The sequence below is a fragment of the Falco punctatus genome (assembly GCF_963210335.1).
Source record: "Falco punctatus genome assembly, chromosome: 1".
NCBI classification, from domain to species: domain Eukaryota; kingdom Metazoa; phylum Chordata; class Aves; order Falconiformes; family Falconidae; genus Falco; species Falco punctatus.
Genome location: NC_137580.1, coordinates 70,087,901 through 70,109,387, shown reverse-complemented (window position 1 = coordinate 70,109,387; position 21,487 = coordinate 70,087,901). Strand labels below are relative to the sequence as shown.

At 38.2% G+C, this 21,487-nt stretch overlaps 1 long non-coding RNA gene across 1 annotated transcript; it reads left to right on the top strand.

The window, feature by feature from the left end:
- Positions 1-17,708, top strand: LOC308063568. The gene is made up of 2 exons (XR_013927990.1): positions 1-6,507; positions 6,667-17,708. It is a non-coding gene; the product is annotated as an uncharacterized lncRNA (long non-coding RNA).
- The last annotated feature ends 3,779 nt before the right edge of the window (positions 17,709-21,487 follow it).

Below are 21,487 nucleotides of genomic sequence, written 5' to 3'. Positions count from 1 at the left end.
GTGGGGCAGCCGTGACCCACAGAACGCCCGGTGGGGCAGCCGAGGCCAAGGTCCAGGCACAGGCCCAGGCCCGGCGCGCAGGCAGGCACGGCCTCGCCGTACACATCTCGCCGACAGTATCTCCACAGCCGAGGCGCCTGGACCTTGGAATGAGCCGTTCGGCTGGCAGCCAGTTGGGCAACTCGCTTCTGCCGGGCCCCCTCCCTTCCTCCCACAGGCGAGACATGGATTTGTGTCGGGTCTACCTTTTAAGGAAAGTATAATGCACAAAAATAAGTATGCCATTTCACGCATGCTTCTTAACAAGACAATTGTGACTGAGCCCCCAGAATATACCAGTGACATCACTCAGGCGGTTTAGGTGGAAACGCCCATATTTCAGGACAGCAGCCTGGTATTAGCAGCTCCAGCTCAGGAGAGTTTTGTACTATTAACAAGTTATTCTGTAACTGCCTGTTACAAAACTTCTTACGTGTCCCTGTAGTGGCAGAAACAGCATACTTTGAAAGCGGTATGTTTTTTTAACAAGACTCTTACTTAGACCTCTGTGGAACTATGCTGAATTACATGAACTGAGACACTCGCCCCAGTTGCAAATTTTCTGAAACCGGAGTTTCATACTCTGTATGCCAAGCAGTCTGGGTCACAGCACCATGAAGGAGGCATGATTAAAGATACTTCACAAGAAGCAAAACTCATTTGGATAAATTCTTCATTAACAACTTCCATACCACAATGCACAAAGCATCTAGCAGGAAAAAAAAAGTGCCAACAGCAAACTCCACTACCGGGGGTGGGGTGGGGGTGGAATCTAGAGAGCACTACAGTCATATAAATTCTACTACTGGAAAATTTGTTACTCTTTCTGAATTAGAGCCTGAATAACTATTATACTTTCCTGCTTCCCTCATACTTTGTTGGTGGCAGCTAAAAAAGCCCTGGCACAATTTAGCTGCAAGTTGTTCCAAATGACAGTCACCATCTGCACTGGTTATACCAACAGCTGTGGTTGAAGACACTCCACCCCAACTACCTCTCCGTTTACATGTGCATTTTCAGTTTCTTCCAGAGAAATCAACACAAGATTTCCTTTGCTGCTAAGGGAATTGCAACTTTGTCCTTTAGGTAGCAGCTCTGTCAGTAGCAGAGCTGATAACCTCCTATACTTTCTTCTTCAGCATCTCTAAACATCGGTCTGGTAACAGTTGATTATTGAAGGCACTCTGAAATTTTAAAAAGTCTGTATTTGAAAAGTGCCTTACCACCAGTAGATAAACTGGAAACAATGGCAAACTGATTAAAATAGGTAAATCAAAACAAGTTGCTGGTTGCATGAAAAAGATTTGTCACTGCTCTGTTCTGCAGGGCCAAAGGGTTAATCTCAAAATGGATTATTTTAAGACTTCCTTGTTATCAGTAATAGAAACATAAAGGAATATTTAAATTAGTGTAGTTAAACTCATATTTGCATTAGTTCTTAGGCCCATATTTGCTTAATGCTGAAGAGTTCAAGGAATTCCTGGTTTATTCTATTAAGAATTATTCTCTGTTGCCATTCCTCTGTGAAAACCCTGCTCCATTTCTGAGAGACAGCAAATTTTTTTCCTCAAGGAGTGATGCATTCATACCGATCTAGTTGTTTGTGTAGGGTCTGTACATCACAAGAACAAATCAAAAAGTCTGATCTTTGTTCATGTCAAGTCTGATAAAGCTTAGCCAAATACTAACAGAGCCAAATTCTCTTTCTCAAACTGAAAGAACAATCTGTTTGTACACTGTAAACTAAGTATTTCCCAACAGTACTTCACGGTCCTAATTCACTATTGTTCTGTTTCCTGCTTTTCTTACACCTGTGTGATGTTACCGTCACGTTTAAACCATCGCAAGGTGCCAGCACGCCAGATGGTGACTGGCAGTGGGCAAGACACAATCAGATTCTCCAATCTTCTAAAGGGCCAAATCCTCTCTGAAGTGGGTTTCTCAGGAAATTCAGTGAAGCTGTAGCTAATTACATCAAAGCTAGCGTGATTTGTAATTGTATGTGTTATTTACTTACCTCACAGTCAGAATCTCTCTGTTTATTGTCATTCAAACGAACTGAAATAAATGTATTTGAAAATAGCAATCATATTATAATTCTGTCATTTGGCAGGTAAAATAGACACACCTATCCATTGTATTAACATTTGTACCCTTTTTCTCTCAACGTAGTTGGATTAACTATTTAAATGGGATTAAAAAAACTAAACTGTAACTAAAAACCCTTGAATTAAACAACATATAGCAATGGATATTTCTAGGGGAAGTATCTAGGTAGATATGTAAAAACACCGGACTGAAGCCTTTTTCAAGTGTTTTCCCCAAGTAATTCTATTCACTGCGGTTAAGTGTTCTAAGCAGTTCTACCTGTTCATTTTTAACTTGGTCAGGCAGACTCAAACACTCACAGCCCCTATATTTTAGCTTCCAGAGCCTCACAGTCAAATAAATTACAGCTTAATAGCATGCTAAGATAGATACTCAAGTTTCAATATTGCCAGCTCAGGAATCTTGCAGTTCTCAATTCTGCTCTTGCCAATACTAAAAAAAGTTAATGAATTAGAGCTCTAGGAACATAGTCAAAGGATATTGTGAAGATTCAAAAAAACAGAAGCCAAATAAAAAACATACTGTTTGGCTTAAAGTCTTAAAATAAAAAAGTCTGAAACTTACCAACCTGCAAATCTTGGCTCATTTTTGAAAGCTTGGGTTCACAGAGTGGCACTAGAAATATATCCTTATATATCATAGCAGCAATGTTTCTGAAATTACAGAATTAAAAGGAATCCTTCCTTTAAGGCACATGGGCCAACACACCTTGTGCTGGTACAGTAAAACATTCAAAGGGAAAAGTTTGACTCTGTAATTTTAATAGTTTAATAGTGAATTACAAGTGCTAGGGGCATGATACAGACCTCAAAGTACAAGAGGTATAACGGCATTGCTATGGGAAATCAATCATAACTTGCTTCTTTTCTGAGGCTGCACTATTGGTAACATTTGTGTATTGGTTGCTATACTGAGAAGCTTGGCTTCTGCAAAAAGTTAACATTATGCAATAGATTTCATCCAGCAAAGAGGTGTTACTCATTCTACAACCCTCTGCTAGCCAGTTCATCAGCTCTATCTCCGTGAAACTGTAAAATACCCTGTTTCTGATAAGAAATGTGATCCATTTGCTCCTTGGGACTAAATATTAAGTAAGTATCTTTAAAAAAAAAAAGTCTATCATAAAATAATCAGATTAAAGTCTTCACTGCTTACATTTTCAACTAGTAATATGTAGAGATACTTAAGCCTCTTCAACCACAACAAGAATGGGAGTTGCCCTTAATGGACACATGCAGAGGAAATTATCTTCAGTTCATACCTGTTCATTAGAAAACTAAGCTTAAAGAAATTCCACTTACACTTCTGAAATACTACATTTCCTCACTTTGTTAACATAGGGTCGATATTATTTAGATCATATTTCTACTGTCAAAGCTTAAAGTTGTATTGAATCTGAAGTTTTGGCCTAGAGTCATCTCTAATTTTCCATTTGTAAACAGGCTTCTAACTTAAATAATCCAGTAGCTGTTGGGCTACAGCTTCAGATGCTATGAGCTGAGACAGTGCCTGGAGAGCTAAGCCAGCCTGTAGCAGCTGTGAGTCATGAATGATTCAAAGTACCCAAGAAAGGTGCACAGAGATATAGTAAGTAATAAACTTTCTTAAAAGAGCGCCGTATTCACTATGAAGATCAATACTGGTCACATTGCCTTGCATTGCTCAAATAACCTTTACCAGAAGAGTCATTTTCTGGAAAAAAATACAGATGTTTTGCAATTTTGAAAAAAATTACTTTTTTTAATAAAGGAAAAAGACACTACACATTCTTAACCATTAAACTTCATTTTGTAAGAAAATGGAAGTACAGCAGTTTGGAGCTCTTTTTCAAGGTAGCCTTATTTTGAACTGTAGCATTATAAAAAAGAATTTTTGCATGTACAAATTCAAAGTGAAACATTTCAGCTATTCTTCCCAGGTCTTGCAAACACACTTTGAAATTTAAATTTCCTATCGCTCTAAAACTAGATGAAAACCAACCTTAAAGTCTCAAAATCATTGATGAAACAATCTGTGTTTTGTAGGAACGTACCTAGTAGTGACCTCTTACCTGGTGATGACCTTTAAATCCACCAGAGGATCCCAGGGGACAGTGAGTACATGACTGAAAGCTACAAACTCAGATTATATTGACATATCTGCACTCAATTGTATGTATCTAAAGAACAAGGGTTACCACAGAATAAAGGAGAAGCAGTCATATGTCAATATTAGTATGATTAGATAAGCAGAGTAGTGTCAGCAGGATGCCTGAGACACAATATGCTGGCGTTGTATTTTACAAACTGGATTCTGCAGGGATCAAGATGAACCCTGTGAGACAGCAATGCTAAACCAGCTGCAGGAGTCATTTAAGTTTTTTTCCTCATAATCCAGTAAGGTGAAAAAGTAAGTAGAGTTTCTGGGGAGGGACCAGAACAGCCTTACCAGCTCCCATTACAGGACTTGGGGGGAAAAAAAATTGTTCTGGACACTTTTCTAGATCAGTGGCCTTCAATACATCTGTCCCTCCTTTTGTTTCTTGGACATACAGCTGCTAAACATGCTTGAATAAGCAAATTCTTTCTGAAAACATGAAAACTCAGCTCTGAGTTTGCAATTTGTGTCAGTATGCTTAGCACATCTCCAAAATCGGTACTATACAGGTCCCTGGGACTGCCAAACGTGCACTGAACCCAGCTTAATTTTTCAACAACTACGGATATGAGAGGGGAGAACAGGTGCTATAAGGTAGAAGATATACTTCAGAGGAAAACCACAATTGCAGCTAACACTTTCCTAGTTTGGGATGCACTGGGTTTTCATACAGAATCGGACCTTTCAGTCACTTCTCTTCCACACACTTACTTAGCACTGTTATTTTAAAAGTTCTGATTACCAGACAGTAGTCCAAGCCTGCATGAATTCTTAAGTACTGTTGCCATGCCACACTTAAGTTCAGGATATAGTTAAAACTGTGGTGCTGTAATCTATTAAAACAATAGCCCCCCAATGATAAAGTTTTAAAATTTGAGACATGGCACTCAGACAAATATTAGTTCAGTCATTTGGGGGATGTTACTTGAACACAGAAAGCAGCTCACTTTCAACTTCACCCCAAGTGTATTTTTGCATCTAACTGAAGGAATCTGCAAGTAACAGTGTTAACATGATTTCAAAGATCTTTTGTATCATTCTATTGCAATACCACAGCCCTATCACAATGGAGCATCGAAGCTGCACGGGAATCATGACAGCTTTTAAACTCTTTGTGCTTTCATGAACTTGTTACAAATATTTGTAGCCCAGATTAATAGTCAAACTCTGCCTGCCACAAAAACAGGTTTTGTTTTGTTGAAAAGTATTAGAAAGTAGGATTTCTAAAACTCTAGCAATTCATAATTATGCTGTAGAATATAGCCACAGGATGCCTTTGAGGCTAGATAGGAACTAAACAGGATTGAAACAGGGCTGAATATTCATACTGATAATGAAAACATTCAGGTACATTAGACAGGACTTAATAAAATGAAAGATAAAAGGGTATGAACCCTTACCTATAGGTATAACAGTTAGGTATGAAGTTGCTTACAGACAACCTTACCAAGTCTGGATTTCATACACACCAAGGTGAAGCTTCTAATACCATACACAGAAGCAGCACACTAGATCAACTAAAGGTAGTTCCTTTTTCATCTTGAGGTTATTCAGAACTGAAGCATTACATCTCTGCATTATTATGGACTTAGTTCACACAACAGTGGAATCCATTCCCATGCTTATTTCACAAAATATAACTGCATAAACCCAAACAAGAGAGGTGTTTAGAATATTCTACCACTAAATAATTTATAGGAAAATGTTTAACATGTGCACCCAGAGGAACGGGGACACCCACAGGCTATGCACAGCACTTGAAACCTAGCATTTGAAGCATCTAGTAAAGAAAAAATAAAAGATTATATTCAGTATTATTGTAAATAGATTTTGCCTTTTTTTTAAAGTTGTCTTAGGAATCTGAAAGCTATTAGTAACTTTACATACTTCAAGTATTTCTAGAATGCTTGTCCCTTAAAGGAAAACATACAGAATTCAGTCAGAGAGCTTTTAGGGTTTTTTATTATATACATTTTCATAAAGGGCATGGAGACATCTGACTTCTGGGATTTCATTGATCTGATGCTTGTGTGCTAGAAATCAGTGGAGTGGAATAAGCCCTGCCATCGGGTAATGCTGGCACTAGATCTTCCTTCAGCAACTACAGCAGAAGCACCGAACAAATACCCATTTCAGTTACATGTGTAAATCAATAAATAGATTCAACTTGCATAACAGCGTGTTCTAGAGCTCACTAGAATTTATGGGAAAAAGTATCCCTCTGTGAGGGCTCCTCACATGCAGAAGGAAACAATAGTTCTAGTACCAAGTAGCTGTTTATCAGTGCTCATTCACTGGTTTCTCCTTTCTCTCCCCAACAAATTTTCTAGTTAAGCAGAATATTTCATCATCCACCCTTCCCACAGGGCCCTGTTTTCCAAGATATGTCACTGTGTTGAGCAAAGTACCAGAAAATATAAAAAAATTTATATATTCCCTTGGCATTCTCCCTTAACACTAGAGGGAAGTTGTGCATATGTACAGTGGCATTTCAGTATTATTTGACTAACTTGCCTGCAGCCTTTGGCAGTATGTATAAGTTTGAACCTTCTCTCGCTGGTACTCAAAGTGTCAGAATGTTAATGGAACAGTTATTTCTGACAAGCAATTGATCTAGATGGTGGTGGTGATTTTCAAATTTGCATGCTTACTGTTTATGTAAGAATTTGTAATGCCATCTGTTACTTCCTCATGGCACACCTGTTTTAAATGTTTTATTTAATGCTAAAGTTACATGTCACAGCATGTATGTGTGTGTTTGGGTTTCTTTTTGGCAGGGAGAAGTTGAGAAAAATCATTTGTAAGTGACAGCAGATTCTTTAAATATTTAATTATTTTTGCTTTACAGCCCTGTACTCTCAACTCAGGCCTATCACCATTAAAACCTAGTTTACTGAAGCAGGAGTACTGCCAGCTCTGCTGTCTAGTCCTTATACACAACGTGTATAGAAAGCCAAGGGTGAAGTCACAAATGTATCAAAGCATTGATTTTAAAGGACTTATGAGTTTACAGAACCAGAAAGATTCCATTACTTAAAAAAAATACTTAAAAAAATGTTTTGGAAGCTGTATGTTAACTTATCATCAGGTCAGCATACTAAAAAACCTCCGCAGCACCATTGCCTTTTTTTACCACAACTCAAACATGGAAGTGACTCAAACCTTAAAAATAAAAAAAGGGAAAAAAGCTCCAAACAAAAAAAACCCACCACAACCTTCCAAAGTATATTTACTATCAGTTGGGGAATAGAAAGTGTTAAAATGGCTAAAGGATAACACAGAACAAACATCTGGCAAAAGTTTGATCTGAACAAGTTACATACAGATTAAAAAAGTTAGATTTGCAACTGCAGGTCACATGAAAAAAAAAAAAATCACAAAAGAAATCAGAGTAGTTCAATACCATTAACTGAAAGAAGTTGGTTGCAGAAGTGTTCAATAATTCTACAGCTCAATTCACACATTGGTTTCTTATGATCCTAACCCTAAACTGCTGTAGAAGATTTATAGTCAATTAACACTTTTAAAGGTCTTTCAAGACTAAATACATTATGTTAAGTTTTTTGAGTCAAGTTATGCTCTTCTGGTATAAAACAGAGTAGAATCTCTATGGCAAAGCAGAACAAAGGACAAAATACAATCACAATTTGTAAGTCAAAAATTCAGGGAGTCCCATAGTCTCTATTTGCTTGGCCTACAAAGGTTTCCTCTTCAAGCAAGCCCAGCCGAGAGAAAAGAAAGTTCAGGTCAGCTTGTTCCCCATTTGTGTGAGCTTATGAGGCAAATGTGCAGACACAATTTTCCCAAGTTCTGGGCTGCAGAAGCACACCATAAATTGCTACAGATGTGGAAATGTCCTCTTTATATCTAACTGTATAGCTGTCAAAGTATATCAACATGAACAGATTATAAAATTATTCCAAAATAATTCTTATTTTTAGCACACAAACATAGGAAGAACTGAAAAACTTTGTGAGCAAATGCTAATAACTGTAAGGGCACCAATTTAAAAAAAAAAAAAAGAAATGGCCTTAAGCAACTGCCCTAGAAATAGTTCATTTTGGGGGTGGGTATAGACCACCACACGATGGAAGAGCACAGCACAACCAGTTAGAAAGCTTCAGAAGTAAACAATTATCAGTCTACTGCTCAACATCACATAATTGTTGAGATCCCTAACCTAGTTGCTGGTGGTTAATTATGATCTTTTCGGGAAAAAAGGCTCACCACCTAATTCCTGTAAGTAAACACAGTTTCAGTCCTCACTAAAGGGCAACCAAAGCAATAGTTCAATAGTAATAGGCACCTCAAGCGCAACCTTCATCTGAGATCTCAAGAACACTGAATTTAACAAGCTCATCTTCCCAAAACCTGCGGGTGAAGGAAATACGACATGACTTTTTACAGATCAGGAAACTTACAAATAGTGAAGTTCAATGATTTGAATGCAAACAAGTGAATGGAATCCACTTTGCTAACTCCTACTGCACATCAGCCAGTGCTGCTGCAACTGCAGGCCTTCTATAAACACTATTCAACAGGGGCAAGGCTGTGTATAGGATTAAATTCCTAAACAAGAGAAGCAGAAGGGGTAAGCTCAAAATTTGAGAGGCATGTTAAGCACTTCACCAATACTTTTTTTGTTGTTTTGTTTGGTTGTTTTTTTAAATAAATTCACCCTGGAACACAGAGAACTGTTTAAGGATATGCTGTCATTTTGTTGCTTGAGTGCAAGGAAGCAAAGTTAACCATTAGTTCACAATTATGTGGGAGAAGCACTAGTATCTCCTATTTCTAGCAACACATTACCTAACTGTGGTAAGAGATGACCCTCCCTAATGGTTCCAAACTTTTAGCTGATCCTCTTTTGTAGGGAGACAAATGCTACACCTGTGAGATAAATGACAGGCAATGGATTTCAAGTGTGGCAAAGCTGCCACATCACTGAAATATCTGTTATCAGGTCAAGTGGCAACTGCCAAGAGGCCAGCTGAGTTTTCTTCCACAGACCAGCTGAAGCAGAGCATTAAAACACGATTATGGATTTCACAGCATAGAAGGAATAATAAGGAAAGGATTTGGAAACCATAACTATTTGGGGGGCAGGAAGGGGATGTTGAATCTGTAGCTACATTGCCAGAGGAATCCAAAATTAAACAGTGGGTCTCAAATGTAGTCCTGCATTTTAATTTTTTCATGCTTTTGTCATTTCCAACATACTTATTGCAGTAAGAAACATAATGATACCAAGTCCTGACTTAACCACTCAGATTGTGGTTGAGAAATCTGAAGGAATCTCACACAGAGAAGCAACATCAGAAGCTGTCAGAAGTGTTTTAAGATAGCAAAACTAGCCAACTTACTCCTGCAGTGCCCATTACAGATTCACCTCAGGGCTAGTAAGCTCAGCACTATGTCCTGCTACCTTATTGTGCTCAGATATATAGAGAACATTATTAAGAACAGATTCATTCCTTTGTATTGGTATGTATATCTTCTAGTACTTTCATGTTTAAAATTTTTAGAGAATTGGAACAGTAGTGCTAAAATATCCCATACTACACCATTAAAGACCCAACAACACACAGAAGTTTCGCATTGTAAAATTATAAATTCTGTGACATTTTAGGAATTTCCAAGGCCTAAATCCTTAAAGTGCCATGTAACATCACACATGCTTCACTCTATAAGAGTATTTTGTTGGTATTTTAGCATCTTAGGTTTTTTTCTCTAAGAGATCTTTAAATTTCTTGTTGTGATGAAAAATAATGCTTGAATTATAGCTTAGTTACTAAACATACAACAAAAATTCAAAATGGTTTTACTTATACCTATCTAGGTGATTGAAAGTAACACAAATAAAATTCAGATAGTTTAGTGATGAGTATACATACCTTTGTTTACAGAGAAGAGATTCTGTCACAGTGTCAGCTCATACATATTGTGACTATGTAAACACTTGCATCTCAATACTTCCATCTCCTCAGACATGCTATTTTCCTTACTGTTTATATAGCAAACCTTTCCCTGTCTCTGTCCTTCACTTGACTTGGTAGTAAGTAACAAGCGAGTATTTCAAATTCAAACAAAACCTCCTTGTTCTGAGAGTACAAGGGGTGGAGGAAGACACAGCTAGAGTAATAGGTTGTTCTTAGTGCCTTACACCACCCCCTTTGACAAAAGCCAAAGGACAGGATACTAAAGAGGCCATTCAAGGGCAGCAATTCCTGGGTCATTCCTATTTCAGCTCCTTCGCCACACTTTGTTACGGAGTTTTCTAATGAGTAGACTGAAATTTGAAAGTTATTTCATTATTTGTATTTTTAAAAAATAAGATTAAACTTCTCTGAGACATTCTGATGACTATTACAACTACAGGAAAGAGGTGTTAGCCTCATGATAGAAAAATGCAATGACTAACAGCTGCCCTAATACTACCCACATACAGTGGTGGCTTTAATATTGCCAGGCAAAGGTTGTACATATACACAACTTCCATTTTGGTCTTTTTAATGAAGCAATAGGATTAGACTCCTTGATTATAAAATATTTGGCAAGGATATGGTCCTCATACACAAATTGGAAGCAGATAGGAGTTGATCATAATGCTAAATTGAAAAAGGAGAAAATCTTCATCTCCTGCTACAAGATTCAAGGAATATATAACTTAATATTACCTGTGAAGCTATTCCCATATTTCAGTATGTGAAAACAACTATCAACACTCAAGGAAAATTGTGTTAAACAACCAAAACACTTCTAAATGATTTATCAAAAAAAACCAACCAACTTCCATCAGAGAGCTACCATGAACACTTATTCATCTTAGCTCTTGAAACTGAGCAATTGCTCTGGTTTTAAAGCCATTTCACATTCTTCAATTGAAACTTCAGATTTCACTTTATTTTAATTTATTATCACTAATTACTACTGTGTTTAACACTGAACAGACTCAGGCTTTGCCTCAGTAAAACCAAAGAACTCCTCACATCTTAAGAAGAACCAGGATTTTGTATCTTATCAGGGATGGAACACTTCCTCTCTGTCCTCTCTTAAATTTGCAAGGAGAAATAAAATTCTTTAGGTAACAAAGCTGCGGTAGTGTAAAGCCTAAATCAGTTTAATCATTTCTAACACATGCACAGAGAGAGCCGATAGGCATGAATACAGACTAAAGAGCAGTCATAGATGACTGTTAGAAGACAAAGGAATGGAAAGTCAGGGATGTAAATCAACAAAAGATCTGATGAGCAAGTGTGCTGCTGAGCAGGGAACCGGAATCATCCTGAGAAAGTCAATGTGGTGTTACTTTAAATAGTGTTCTCTCTTGCGCCCTAGCAAGTTGTACAAAATCAAACACATTTCATGCAGTAACGGCTTATGACTATATTGCATTTTTATTTTCATCTATACAACACTTACATGCTTTTTCAGGGCATTACCTTTCAGTCTTGTTACAGCAAAACCACATTATCAGGGAATACATAGCACCGCTCCTGCCAAGAGGATTCACAGCCGTCCTCTTGGCCTGCCCCCACCCTTAAATCCCAGCAACCTGCTGATCAACAGCAAGGGTTATGCCCATGCAGTTTGTTCTGCTCTGACAGGTGCTGGCGTTTAGCAGCATTCCCAGCAAGCAGACAGTTGCAGAGATATGAAGACTTAGCTGCAAGTCAGAAAAAAGCTCATGGAAAGATCCAAAGGATGCAAAGGTGTCAAACCTCTTCTGTCCTCAAGCAGCCAAATGCTGCTCTGAACTATGCTGGCTGCCAGCAATTGCAGGGAAGATTTTTTTACAGATGCTAGAACAAGACAAAAATCCTTTGAAATTAAGCGGAGCCAAATATTTATCAGAAAACCTAGGGGATGCCCCTTAGCTCTTCATCATCTTCCAGCTCATGACACACTAAACTATTTGACCTGCCCAAATCATGCCATCTGGATTACTTGCAGCTCCAGATCTGGCTTGAAGCAACACACCTACAGTCTTCACTCTAAATGAAGTCTAGCCTCTCCACCCTCCAACAGAAGACACGTGCCTTCCACTTTCTTCTGGCATTGCAAGGGCTGTTTTGATTCCATTGTTTAACAACTGTGATTACACAGTTTTAGGGCTATACCAGCAGGTGGGATTCCCTTAAACCTGCTAGCAACACTAAAGACAATCCACTTGCAACACTGAGCTTTCTTTTGATTTATCATGCTTAAATGCTAAGAATTCCACGTGTAAGCAGCACACAAAGCAGAAGGTTGAGTTATTTCTCCCTCCTCACACATTTCCAGAACATCAACACAAGAGCAGTCCTGAAACGCTGAGTCTGAGCCAAACTTAAGCAAGAAAGTTATCAATTTAAATTGCTTTGTACCTCAGCTTACTAAGCTAATGTTCTTAATTACACATAGGTAGCGATGCTTAAAGCATGGTTACCATACTCAGGGAGAGAGGCCATAAGAAGTTACTTCATGTCTTCTCAGCCAGCTTTATCTGCTTTTAGTGCATCATCTTCCCCTGGACTGATGCTGTTGTCCTGTAAGTGGGTTCATTACCTGTTGTGTAGTGCCAATTCACACACACTGAGTTGAAGTATTCCTTATTTCTTTATTCTAATTTGTGCAAAGTAGGGAGCTAGGTGGTAACCCACAAATGCCTAGCTCTGACTGTCAAAACCTTACACTGTCTATACAGTTTAGCATACGAAGACATCGGCCTTCATTAGTTACAAACTACCTGACTCCATTACTTAGTACTCAGTTTCCTATTTGTCAAATAATTCTTTCACTTCTCATGTTAATTATTCTGCATGCTTAGTCTCAACTTCTTTTGGGTCTGGGGGATTTCTCGAGTTGGTGGTCAATGAGTCAGCGGTCATGATCTCCCCCTGCCAGAATTACCTTTCCTTTAGTTTTTGCTGAGCTCATTCCTCATGGTGGACTTCCAGTCAGCTCATCTGTATTGCAGTGGTGATTCCTTTTGAAGTTGTTCTTCTGGACAAAGGATTCATCAATGCTTAACAAAGCGCTTTGCGGGATATAAATTTTCAAATATACAAAATCACTTATATCTTGAATTAACTACTAACAGCTACTTTGTTTCGGTTGTTCTAAAGTCAAACTTCTAACAATACATTTGATTTTCTCAATCATTCCCTTAATCATTTGATGTCATCTCCCCCTTTGAGGCTAGAGATTTGTCCTAATCACAAACCTCATAAGCCTCACTATTCCTTTTAGCTATCATTGCATGAATCCCTACAGCTGATTGTACAATTATTCTCTCAACAACTTAGAGCAATAGATTATAACAATAAAAATTACTATTATAATTGTAGTCTGAAGTACGTTTGCCTACAAACCTACATCACCAGTAAGGGAGAATTTAAAAGTATGTAACACTGTTTAGCCAATTCTCCCCCAGCAAACTTCTAAGATCTCTACTATATTTCACCACTCATTTTATTTCTTCAATTTGATTTCTAAGTCTTCCATGACATTAGGGATGTGTAACACTTAGTCAATCTGTAAAACCTTAAGACACTCTCTGAACTATTTCTGTTGTAAAATGGGGTCCATTATCTGCAGAAATTCCTTCTGGTATGCCAAACCTATGCAATTTTGCATATTGCCTCTATCCTGTCAGCACCCAGCTGCTTCTGCTCTCATAATCTCAAAGCCCATATAGTGGACTTCCTTCTTTCCAGTCTGGCCCTTTTTTTCTTGAGACTATATCCTGCTAGGCCCAAGAAACTGCGTAAACTAACAATTGCCTCTAAACGTTCTTCCTGAGTATCTGACCCAATCAGTATGTCATCTACATATCATAACACTGAAATGGTTTCATACTCATGCAGCCATTGTTCCAATTCTTTTGCCAGAATATTACCAAATATTGTGGGGCGGTTCTTGAATCCTGGGAAAGGACAGTCCAACACAGTTGCATCTTTTGTCCTGTGGTCAGATTCTCCCATTCAAAAGCGAAGATAAGTGGATTGTATTTGTCCACTGGTATATTAAAAGAGGCTTCTTTCAGATCCAATACTGTGAAATACACATTAGTCTCTGCTATTGAGGCGAGGAGAGTATAGGGATTTAGGATTACCAGGTGGACATCAATTGTCAGAGTACTGACTTCTCGTAGATCTTACACCAACCTGCATTTCAAGGATTTAGGTTTTTTTACGAGGACAAATGGAATATTAAATTCTGACTGACACTCTTGTCCAAATTAAAAAAAAAAAAAAGTCTATTAATGGTTCCAATCCTTGTCAGGCCTCTAACTTTATAGGATCTTGGGGTTTTTTTACTGGTTGGACTCCTGGTTTCAGTTCAGTTTTTACCAGATCCACATTTTTTGCTTGTCCTGGAATTTCAAATGCACAAACTAGCAGTATAATTGCATCCAAAACTTGGTAGGAATCTCCTCTTCCATAAGTTTTTATTCATTAAGTAGGCATATTTGGCCCTTCCATGCATTTTCTGGACAAATATTCAACTGGACAGAGTCCTCAGAAAAGGTTAATTATGCATTTAATTTACAAAGCAGATCTTGTCCAATGTAAGGGACATTCTGGTATATAGAGAAATCTGTGCATTAATTTCACAATCAATAATTCCATTGGTTGTAAAAACAGCCTGCGGATCTCCCTCCTTGTTACACCAACAACATTTACTTTGGTTTCACTTAAAGGTCCCTTGCAACTACTTACTACAGAATAAGCGGCCCCAGTGTCTATCAAGAAATCTATTGTTCCATTACCCAGCTCAATTGGAACCAGAGAATCAGCTGGGGAAACAGTGATAGATGCTTCCAGTCTCCTTCAATCTAGACCAATTTCCATTTGTAACTCCTATGGCTCCTTCTGACTCCCTTGCTTGCAATTAGTGGATGTTCCTTCTTCCAATGCCCTTCCTGCCTGCAATAGGCACATTAGTCAGCTTGGAGGGGTAATCCTCTTAATCCTCCCTGCCCTTGGACACTTACTCCTTTTCTTCATCCATGTCTATTAGCTAAAGCAGCTAACAATGAGATGTGAAATTTGGTTTGACTCTTTTTCCTCTGCTTCATCTCTGTTATTATACACCTTGTAGACAACAGACATTAGCTGTGAAATCATCATTCTGTCTGCGCCTTCTACCTTTTGAAGTTTTTTTTCCAATGTCTGGTGCAGATCATCCAATGAAAAGCATATTAAATAGCATCCTGTTTCCTTCACTTTCAGGGTCCAGCTTATGAACTGCTTCATACAATCTCTAATAGAAGGTCGAAGGAGATTCTTTCTCTCCTTGTCTTACCTCATATAATTTTGCAAGGTTCTTAGGTTTCTTTATTCCATTCCGAATTCCATACAAAATTAACTTTTGATACATTTTCAACCAATCTAATCCCATGGTCCTATTCGGGTCCCACTTCAGATCCTCTCTGGGGAGAAATTCATCAGGATTCAGGGTTCCTGTAATTTTTGAATCCAGACCATCAATTTTTCTAGTTACCTTCTTGGGCTTTTTCCAAAACTGTACTCCTTTCTTCATGGGTGAATAAATATTGTAAGAGAGCTTGAACATCTCCCTAATTAGGACTGTGTGTTAATATCACCGTTTTAATCATGCTATACATTCCATCAGGATTACCATGGTATGAACTTGTTTCATGATTTCTTGTTTCCCGTTTAACAAGTCTGAGGTGGCGAATGGAACATGTATGTACACTACCTCTCCTTCAGACCCTACTGCCAGTCTCAAAGGTGCTTGCAGTATCAGCTTTTCTTTTCCTCTACTCCTGCTTGAAACCAGACCAGCTGTCATCCTACCTCAAGTTACAATTTTGTCTGTTTAGGCAGATTTTTGCCATAGAAAATGGGCATTGTAGAGAAGCAGCTCACTGTTGTCAAGAAAAAGCACTTTATGCTCCATAGATTGGAGCCACAGTAGATTTGCAGCTACTTGAAAATTCTAGGAAGATTAATCAAAGTAGAAAAGATTTTTGTCCTTCCAACCAAGACATATAGATCAACATGGATACTTTTTGTCCAAAACTGTACATGTACTTTGTACAAATGTAAAAGCTACACAAGGTTTAGGAGAGTATAAACACAGGACTTGTTGACTCAGACAACCTCATACTTCATATAGTATTCTTATTTTACTGCATATAGGACAGAACTGTAAAAGGAATAAGGTAAACAGAAACAGATTAGTAGGGTTTGTTATATTTGTCCTTGGCTACGCAAAGTAAAGTTGCAACTTAAAACAACCATGTAAGCCTCTTATTAATGGAGATAATATTTGATGCACCTTCAAGTCAGAGTTTGTCAAACACTAATTGACTCATTCATAAAATGTAAAATTTCTTATGGAAGTAAATGAAGACAGTCTGTCATTACAGTGAAAAGATAAAGTACATCCTGACAAAGCTGGTTTGTTTTGTTTTTGTTTTTTTTTTTTTTTACAGTAGACACCAAATGCTAGTTCATTTATTTTTTTAAAAAACACTAAAAGAAGTTATTCAACACTTGCTGGGCAAAGAGCTAATATCTCTCATTTACATAGGGGTTAGACGTGGCAGTTTCTAATCCACAGAAAGCTATTCTTAAAGAGTAACCATGCTATAAAGTTAGATTAGAATCCAGGATCTGAAAGCCTCCAAATATGAGCAGAGCACTCTATTTTTTTGTGTAGTCTGTAGGGCTCATTTGAAGAGGTTAATACCAACCCAGACTCCAAAAGTGTACGTACAGCACACAACTAGCTACTCACACTAGTCTGTTAGTGAGAAAATCTGTACGTCTAAAACCCCTTGGGGAGGGGCAGGTAGGGTAGACAAGGCCTTTGCATTACCATTTTATCCCTGTACTAGACACGGTTAAGAATGCACATGAGTACTAGGATTAGAGGCATAGAAGCAACTACATTTGCAAAGGAACTGAAGACCTAATGAAAGAATTCAGCTATGAACCATGATCTGAGTTTCTGCCACACCAACAATGTGCCTTTCAGTCACTTACTGGGAACACCCAGTACATCAGCCTTTCACCAAGTACTTATTAAAGAGCCATTAATTACCATGAATCCAAGTGCTAGAGTATTTCAGTTCCCTCTGCTCTGATAGAAGTGTTGTTGTTCTTGATAAACCAGAACTGTAGCTAATCCTCTGGCTTTACGCCCAACTGTATGTTTGTTTTTAGTGATACAATCTGACTGTGCTGGATGTTTTATAAGAAACATGCTGTTAAAAGGACAGTTTGAAACTCTGTGATTTGTTTGGACAACTGAAAACTTGGCTGTCCCTGTTGTGGCCTTCTCTGCACAAACACAGCAACTCTGAGGAAGAAGAAAATATTTCAACACCACAAAGCAGGCATTTCAGTTTTGTTGTGAAAACTTACTTGAGAAATTAGGCAGTGTGCTGTTTCCTCTGGTCCAGTTTCCCAGCCCCCTTTTCTTCAGCTCACCTCCTTTCCCTTTCTGACCCTTCTTCTACATCCTTTGCCAACCCAAACAGGGCTTCTACTTCACACCATCACCACCTCCTCTTTTCTGCTGCTGTTTCAGTCCTCCAGCTCCAACTGTGGGCACTGAGACCAAACTGACAAGCCAAGCTAACTTGGTCTATAACTTCTCAGGTGTCCTTAAACTATACTCCTAGTGCCAGAAGCTGGTAAAGGTATGCCAGGACTTGTGCACATGGGCTCCAAGACATGACTGCCTCACCTGTGACACGATTAAGTCTCAATCATTGGAAGACATTTTACAGCTTGCATAAACATAAAAATCTTTCAGACACATCTTATGGATGCCCAAGTTTAGAAAGCATTCCTCCCAGGTTAGGGTAAATGAAGCTGACATCTTGCTTCTGCACTTTCAAGCAGAGATACCTACTGTGGTATACAGCTTTGCTAGCTTAAGTAAGGATTCAACAGTTCATACTTATGCTCTTATCAGCCATTCTGTCACTACAACTGCACTCAAACTAAACCTTGGTGAAAGTTCAGCTTCAGAGTGGTACCATTCTGAGGTGGTAGTGCTTTCTTTATTTTTTATCAAAGTGATGATGATAATGCTGGATTTACATGTTATATACAGTGTATATATATATTACAGTCTCCAGGAAATAGTACTTATATTGTTGGCAAAGCAGGCAACTAACTACAGAACACATGGAAAAATAGGCAGCAGGGACCAAATGAACAAGGTGGGTGTCAGATCTATCTTCTCTATGTTGACAACAAGAAACAGAAAACCATACGCTCCATACCTCAGCAGTCTTGCTACACTGAAGGGTCAGGCTGTGCTCCTGATTTTATACCCCAGGATCACAATGGACTTGTCTGCAAACACAATAGAACCTTATTGTTTCCCCTCTTCACTATATAGATACTGCAAACAATATTGCCCTTAACTACAGAATGGCTGCTTAAAAACAAAAACGATCAGATCAACTGCTAAAGACTTAAGGGGAGAGACAAAATGAAGCAGTTCATTTGCGCAGTCAACAGAACAGCTGCAATTACTGGTAAGGGTCTTTCAAAACAATTTCAGTGCTTTACTTAACAGCCTCAATTACCAGACGGCTCAGAGACCTGGCTTCTCTTTATTACCTAACTCCCCAAGTTCAAGGACTGAGCTTCTTTAAATCATCCTGCTAAGGCCACTGCCCTAGATTTAGAATACCAGATTCCGATTTCTGATTTACCTCTAGCCCTGCTGTAAATGACCAAACAGCTTTCCAGTTTTATATTGCCTTTACCCTGGGGAAGGCAAGAGATGCATGTGCTTAAACCTAGAAAGCAACATCACTGAAGTAGCAGCAGAAGGGAAAGGTCTTGACCTGTTTCTCTCTTGTTCTGCTATGACAAACACTCTCCTTCAAGCCTTTCACTTCTTCACATTTCAGACACATCTAACCTGATCTAGTTGTGGAAATGAACAGAAAATTCAGTGAGACATTCAGCTGGCTCCTCTGGCAGCTTGAGTATGAACAGCATAGTCTTTCCTCAAGGAAATGGACTAATCCTTTGTATGTCCCCAGGGGGGAAACGCGGTCAAATAGTAATCAGATAGGGAAGTTCAGATTGAGAATCTGTAAGTATTTAGAGTTTGTTGACTAACATACAAACATAAAAAATGTTTTTAGGACACAACCTTCAAGAACAGTGAACCCTCGCAACCCAATCAAATGGCAGAAACAACACACAAAGTCATGGGGAAAGATTCTGTTACTATATCATACTATTTTTTACCTAGACATATATTTGAATGGCCAGTGTCTCTTCATTCCCTTTTTCTTCCTGAACACCCCAAAAGGTACAACTAGCACTAATTCATGCTTGCTTGTGAAACCAATGATTTGCCAAGGAAAATGTCAGAAAAGCAGCTTCCTCCACTAGAACCCTTCAACCTTTGTTCAAATATGAATCTGTTCAATGATTGAAGGAGATGCCTTGTCCAATAGTGGCCTTCAACGGGATATATAATCAAAGGTTCTCTGACATGTGAACTAGGGAGGCACTTCTTGGCAAGAAAACGTCTCTGTTGTTACCGAGTTGTGCGACTACCTTGATTACCTTGAACTTAAAATAAAGATCATAAGCGGATGCACAACATAAGTAATAAAAAAAATGCAATCAGTTAATTTATGAGATTATAGTGAAATGACAAGCACATCAAAATAACAAAACATGCATTTTGTAAGAACCACTGAAAACTGGACTGTAAGAGCTTTGCTTGTGTCTGTTATTAAGAGCAAACTTCTGTTTAGCAATTTCTGAAGTTTCATTGATGTTTACAAACAGAAATTGGAGTAAATCCGAGTTGATACAATATACTTCAACAACAACTTTGCTATCAGCAACGCTATTTCTGTTATCGCTCATTCATCACACCTTTTTTACCCCTCTGGGAATTCTTGCAAGATTTCCAAGACAAAACATCTCTTCGGGGTTTTTTTTGTTTTGTTTTGTTTTGTTTTTTAAATGGCCAGTGTTACTTTCTGCTTCTCAGGAAATACAATATAATTGAATTTAACCAACCATGGATATTTAATTTCTTCTTTCTGTAAATGAAATAGTTCAGTCTCTGTCACAAGATCATTTTCAGTAAACTATTACATCTAAAAGTATGGCAGGTCTTCACTTCAGCTAAGCCAGCCTCCATGTTAGCAAATTTTAAAAATTCTTCAAGCTTCCTATCTTTATAAACCAATTAAGCAGAGAGATCTGCAGAACACATATGCCATCCAGGTACATATTTTAGTTCTTTAATTCAGTCATGTTACAAAACAAAAAGCAAAACACCCAACCTTTGATAGTCATTACTACAGTTCAGAATTTATTTGTTTGAGATTCTTGAATAGATGCTGCAGAGAAAGTATTATCGAAGTAACTAAGTCATGCTGAAAATTTAGTATCAAAAGTGTTAAGTGTCCTTAAAATTAGATCTAATGTTTTAAAAACAATGTTAAAGATTAATGTTTTAATTTTGGTACTACGATGTGTTCTGAGATGTGTTAGGTGTTAAACAGATCACTCAAAAGCATGCTTATCACTACCTTATGTCAACCCTATTCTTCAGGGGACCTAGCATATCCTCAAGTGCCACCACCAAGCTGGGGATCTTAGCAAACTTTAGGAGAAAGAAACTTCCAGAAAACTTTCCTTACTTCCAGAAGTAAGGAAAATACTTAGAAGATGGGAAATTCTTTAGCTAATTATCCTTTCTGCTGAAAGAGCTCTTAGCTTATCTTTGTTTCACCACTGCTTGACTGACTTGAAGTGCTTTACCTTCCTACATCTCATAGCATGCATCACATTTTTTTCCTTTTACCAAGTACAAGAAATTAAATAATTCCAAAAAGTACCATGCAACTGCAAAGGATGGTACAAACATAGCACACACACTTTAGAATGGCCAACTGTGCTTGCTTTTTCTAATCAGCTTTCCACACGCAATAACCAACACAGTTATTAATACACATCTTGCAGTGCTGTATGTGGGCAAACAAACAATTATATAACACATTGGCACAAATAATTTGCAGCATGTGATACGGTACTTCAGCATGTATAATGCTCAGGAAATATTTTTGGTAGAGCTAGAAGGAGGAATAAACAGTAACTGTTGCCTTTTCTAGCTGGCCTCTGCTGGCATCACCTCTGACTTCCTTTGACAGTTGCCAGAGACTCTAACCATCTTCAAGCTCTCTATGGGAGCC